Here is a 6,668-nt window from a genome sequence, read left to right as displayed (position 1 = left end):
TATAAGCACAATACAAAATTTTAATTAATCATTGAAACAAGAGTAGGAGTAGCTTTGGTCTTAGATGTGATCCAGGTCTGGGTGTGAAGAAGGACCCTTCCCAGACCTTTTACTTTCGTGATGTGTTAAAATTGATTTTTAAAATAACATTAATGAATACATATGCATGCGGAAAGAAGAGGAACATAACAATCATCAACACATGAAAACATAAGCGTTGATAACGGAGTTTGTCCTGGAGGGACTACGTCTCCGGGCCCCGTGTCAAGATGGTGTAGGCTGCTGCATTAAGTGTTGTCAATAAAGGTGATGTACACAAGATATGATGTCATGATCATTCAAGGAAAAATGCCCTCACGCAGGAGTGGCTCTAAGAGATGTTCCACAACTAGAACTCTCGATCAAAAGACTCCTATTAGTGTGATACAAAAACATGCATGGTGAGCATCCTGCCAACATGGCTCAAAAGGGATGTCAATACAAAACACATGCATGATGACAACAAGAGTAGCCCAGGAACATACAACACAACCAAGGACCATCTGAAGAAGTGGAGATCTCACTACTAAAGCTGCTCAGGCCATCGATCTCAAGGAGACGATCGTATGAAGATGGCTGCTCGCACAAGAATGTGGATGTCTGAAACATAGCTTTCAAAAATGATGAAGCTTGCTGAATATCGATTTCACAAAATTGATTGCAAGAAGAAGAATCAATCAAAGAAGAATTGATCAAAGAAGAATAACTACTTTGGACTTATCGCTCTGCAGCTCTATGGCTATCTGGCCCTATATCACTATGGCTTATCACTGCAGCTCCGCGATCTGCCAGAATTTCAAGCGTTATGACTCTATAGCTATCTGCGCTCTGGATTGATCAAGCTATGTGGCTTTATGGGGTTCAAGCATTGCGCTGGCTTTCTAGCCCTCTCTGGCACTTAGGCTCTCGGGCCTCTTCCTCACAGCCTTTCCACACAGCCTCTCAGACTTTCTGTCATACTGCTCTCGCCCACTGTTATCCAGCCTTTCTGTGCTCCCCCTCGACTCTCTGTCACCATTATGTGTTATAACACGCTTGTATCAAAGTTTCGCTTAAATATCGGAGGTCGGTTTTGTTTAGAATAGAAGCCGTTTGCTTAGAAGCATCGACTGGTGCAACAAAATCCTCGGAATAGCCTTCTTTCTATTTAAAACATAAAGAAACTAAAAACTAATAAATCCGAACAAAATCCTTTAAAGTTGAACTTCAAAATATTTTAAATCAGCCCTACAAACCCTATCGGGTCCGCCTTTAGACGCTTATAGCAATCGTTGCAACCCAGGGTCCTGCCTTTGGCATCCGCCGATCATCGACGCCGATCGTTTCAATCGCCGATATCAACGATCGCTAATCGCAATCGGCCCAAAGGTCTGGGTCTTGTGCCTTGGTTTTCGCTGACCCGATTCCCCGATGCTGACATTCCATCACCGATTTGCAAGCGCTAATATCGCCAATTTGACTTCTCCGACCCCATATATTAGTAATCATTGATTGGGGGTCTTAAAGTTTTCCCTTTGCATGATTCCCGAGGTGATTTTCCTTATAAAGGCTTTAAGTCCATTTTTATGAGAAAAACGTCCTTTTTTCAAAGGAACCAAGGCAACTCTTTTCGCGATAACTTCATCATTCGGACTCAGATTGACGAACCATTCGCACCTCCACAATCAGGAAGATGAGATATACGCTCTGGTCCTAGTTCGAAGTCATTTTGAGTGCTTTTGATTTTCAAGCATTCATAACCCTCTATCCTGTGTGTCTTTTTGGAGCCACTTGTATCAATCCTCCCCACTGAGGAGCTTTTGGTCCTCCAAAAGCATAAAAATTAATCTGCAACTCTCTCTGTACCATGTCTGCATCACAAGCATCCTGAAAAGGTCTCGCTTCCATCTCCTTCACCTTTGTTCTTCGGAGCCTTAAGCGACGAGCCGACACCTGCTACTTTTGCAACCTGTAGTACATTGTTTTGCAAATCACATGCTTGAATGATATGACCAACTAATGACCCAATGTCCCACGCTTGCCACGAGTTTATCACATACTCAATGGTCAAGTTTACAACAAGATGGATGTAATATCCCAGCTATGACAACAAGGCCAACCTATCATGGTTGCTTCAAAAAGTGATGGAAAACACATCATCACTGCAACACATGATTTACACACATAATGCCAAACACTATTGTGTGGACAAGTGATGGAAACATAACATCACTTTTAGAATTTTAACATGCAACTCAAAAGACGATTCAAGACATGACCAGACATCATTGTTGTTGAACAAGTGATCGAAACACTTCATCACTTTTACACTTTAAAATGCAACAAATGATTTACAAAATAGTGACCATGAAACAACATGTCTAGAAACAATTTTTCACTTGACATGGTGAATGGGTCACCTTCTTGAGGTGTATTTTCTTGTCGAACAACTGCTTTACTTGGTTCACGCACCGGCGCTTTGTCTTTAGGGCACTGCTCTGGATGGAGCTTCCAGCAAGTGGCTCTTTGATGGTCGTTTCTGTTGCAATGACTGCAGTAGGCTATCTTCCTCCATATTTGCTTAACCTATTTCTTTTCATGCTGTTCAGAGGGTCTTTCATGCCTCATGAGTGTTGCCATTCTTTTCCAACACTTAGAAAAAGGTATGGTTAGGTAAACCACAAAAGGTACATTTTTTTCAATGCCTTGATCTTCATTTATTATTAACAACATGATCATACTCAAAATGAACATTTGAAGATCGAAAATGGTTATACCTTCCTTTGTTGTTTCTAATGTCAGTATGGCGATGAGAGATTGCCTTAGCTCTCTCCCTGCAATGGAAACTTCCATGGGATGATGGGGATGTTTTCCCATCATTCTCTTTCCTCGACGATGTCTCGAACGAATCTGACACCTTTGAGCACTCTCCTTTAGTGTATCTTGAGCCTGAAAATCGATGTTCATGCACAACCTCCAAAGGTTGAGTGATGCCTTGGTTATTAGCACCAAGTTCTTCTTTCTCCTCATGCCTCATCCTTGTAAGGAGCCTCATGTTTGTCCTTGTAATTGGGATCTCCAAATCTCCAACAGACATCATACTATGAGAAGATGAAATTGAAAGGAAATCAACATCTTTTACCTTCTCTTTCGATTTGGAAAGAACTGATGAGGGCTTCTCATCATCCGTCGTTGGTGGTTCACTAACTGTCTCAACGCATTCCCCAACTTCTTTCCTGACATACCCAAGTCCTGCCTGACAGGGTAATTCCTCTACTTTGATGGGATTGACAATGCCTTGGCCATTAACACCCAAGCCTTTTCCTTCATACCCCATTCTCTTCAACAGTTTGGAGCCAATTCCTGTGGTGTGATTTTCAAACACAGCGAAATCATTATCAGGAAACATACATGAAGATGGAGAACTACTTTTTACCTCACATGGGTCACGCTGTAGCTTTTCCAAGGCCTCGTCCTTTGCTTGCAGCTGTCATAGCAAAATTTACTTTTCCTCTTTCTCTTCATGTAGGCGCATCTTCAATTCATCATTCTCTGTTTGAAGATTATGTTTGTTTCGCTTCAGTTCTTCCATGGCCTTTTCTGTGGTTTTGCAACTAAAGATGCAACCACTCCTTTTCCTCTGTCTCTTTCTATAAAGTTTCATACATAAGTTCAACTCTCTTAGAAATGTCGAGCATGGTCTCGTACATCGCTCTTTCATCCTCTATCACTGTTCACACTGCAATTCACATCAATGCAAAGACCGCTCTGATAGCACTTGATCCAGGTCTGGGTGTGAAGAAGGACCCTTCCAAGACCTTTTACTTTCGTGATGTGTTAAAATTTATTTTTAAAAGAACATTAATGAATACATATGCATGCGGAAAGAAGAGTAACATAACAATCAACAGCACATGAAAACATAAGCGTTGATAATGGAGTTCGTCCAGGAGGGACTACATCTCTGGGCCCCGTGTCAAGATGGTGTAGGACGCTGCATTAAGTGCTGTCAATAAAGGTGATGTACACAAGATATGATGTTGTGATCATGCAAGGAAAAATGCCCTCACACAGGAGTGTCTCTAAGACATGTTCCACAACTAGAAATCTTGATCAAAAGACTCCTATCAATATGATACAAAAACATGAATGGTGAGCATCCTGCCAACATGGCACAAAAGGGATGTCAATACAAAACACATGCATGATGACAACAAGAGTATCCCAGCAACATAAAACGAGGGATCTCAAGGCATAACATAAAGAGTTATGACAACAAGTACATCACATAAAAGATTCTGCATAACATGAAGCAAGGAATCATGACAACATGTAATAAACAAGATCCTGCATCAACATCAACCAAGGATCTGTGCAACATAATGCAAAAAGAAGAAGTACATGAACACATCATATACCTCACAACCAAGGGCCATCTGAAGAAGTGGAGGTCTCACTGCTAAAGCTACTCACACCATCGATCTCAAGGCGACGATCATATGAAGATGGCTGCTCACACAAGAAAGTGGACATCTGAAACATATCTATCAAAAATGTTGAAGCTTGCTGAATATCGATTTCACAGCATCAAATGCAAGAAGAAGAATCTATCAAAGAAGAATCAATCAAAGAATAATTGATCAAAGAGGAATAAATGATCTGGACTTCTTGCTCCACAGCTCTATGGCTAGCTGGCCCTATAGCGCTCTGTCTTATCACTGCAGCTATGCGACCTGCCAGAATTTCAAGGGTTGTGACTCTATGGCTATCTGCACTCTAGATTGATCAAGCTCTGTGGTTCTATGGGGTTCAAGCGTTGCACTGGCTTTCAAGCCCTCTCTGGCACTCAGGTTCTCGGGCCTCTTCCTCGCAACCTTTCCACTCAGCCTCTTGGGCTTTTTGTCATACTGTTCTCGCCCACTGTTACCCAGAATTTTTGTGCTCCCCCTCAGCTCTATGTCACCATCGTGTGTTATAACACGCTTGGATCAAAGCCACGCTTAAAAATCGGAGGTCGGTTTTGTTCAGAATAGAATCCATTTGCTTAGAAGCATTGGTTGGTGCAAAAAAATCCTCGGAATAGCCTTCTTTCTATTTAAAATAGAAATACACTAAAAACTGATAAATCCGACCAAAATCCTTTAAAGTCGGACTTCAAAACATTTTAAATCAGCCCTACAAAAACTATCAGGTCTGCCTTTAGACGCTTATCGCAATCGCTGTAGCCCGGGGTCCTGCCTTTGGCATCCGTCGATTGTTCCGATCGCCGATATCGATGATCGCTAATCGCAATCGCAATCGGCCCAAAGGTCTAGGTCTTGTGCCTCGGGTTTCGCTGACCCGATCTGTCGATGCTGACATTCCATCGCCAATTTGCAAGTGCCGATATCGTTGATTTGACTTCTCTGACCCCATATATTGACAATCTTTGATCGAGGATCTTAAAGTTTGCCCTTTGCACGATTCTCGATGTGATTTTATTTATAAAGGCTTTAAGTCCATTTTTATGAGAAAAACCTCCCTTTTTCAAAGGAACCAAGGCAACTCTTTTCGCAATAACTTCATCTTCAGGACTTGGATTGACGAACCATTCACATCTCCACGATCAGGAAGATGAGATCTACGCTCTGGTTCTAGTTCGAAGTCATTCTGAGCGCTTTTGATTTTCGAGCGTTCATAACCCTCTGTCCTGCGTGTCTTTCTGGAGCCACTTGGATCAAGATGCCAAGCCTTCTCATTCATGAAGACCTTCAGGCAGGTTGATTCCCTGGGTTAGCCCTTGGGAATATGATTAAGGCGAAAAAGGTGTGATAATTTGGGGTTGTGTTCTCGACAAAGGCATTATCATTTGGGGTTTTTTTCACAATGAAGGTGTGAACATTTTTGGTTTTGTTCAATGCGATGAAAACATGAGCATTTTGGGTTTTGTTCTAAATAAAGGCATTAATACAATCTTAAAAACCATCATGGTAGAGAGGTTATTTGGTAAATTGGCCTAGCTTTGTGTCAAGCAGTGAAAGTGGAAGTGATCATGGAAGTAATTTGCTCATTTTATGCTGCTACAATTTGACTAATTTGAGGATTTAAACCCTCGTAACTCCATAGCATTGATTGCATTCACCATTCAAAATTACCTTTCATATTTAATAATAAGAATATTCATAGTAATTCCACAGAGTCATGTACCATAGGCCTCGAGAATGGCATCAAGTTGTGGGCTCCGAAATGAGTTCTAAGCCACATGCAGGGTGTAGAATGCTGGACATGGCCACGATGCTATGAATTATCAAGCATAAGAATCATCAACAGTGGCAAGCCCATATCGAATGTGGAGATGAGAGTGGGTGAATAGCCTTTGAACGATATGATGGGAGGAGTTGGTCTGTCATTGGGTTGATGTGGCATCATGTTATTGGGTATTGGGCCTAGAATAATGCCTGAAAATGCACCCCTCAATTGGTTTGATATTTTTAATGGAAACCGAGGTATATCCGCTGATTTTCCATCAACTTGGGTTATATCCATGTGGGTTTTTTTTTATAATTTTCTTTCCCCAAATCATGTGCAATTGTAATAATAAATTTGATATTCATCACATTCTGCGACTATATTTCAAGAAATCATCATATCACATACTCATTGATTCCTTA

The sequence above is a fragment of the Pinus tabuliformis genome, chromosome X (genome assembly GCF_031772625.1).
Source record: "Pinus tabuliformis cultivar Carrire ecotype Pingquan chromosome X, CPIR1, whole genome shotgun sequence".
In the NCBI taxonomy this organism is placed as follows: Eukaryota; Viridiplantae; Streptophyta; class Pinopsida; order Pinales; family Pinaceae; genus Pinus; species Pinus tabuliformis.
This window is presented reverse-complemented; position numbering follows the sequence as displayed.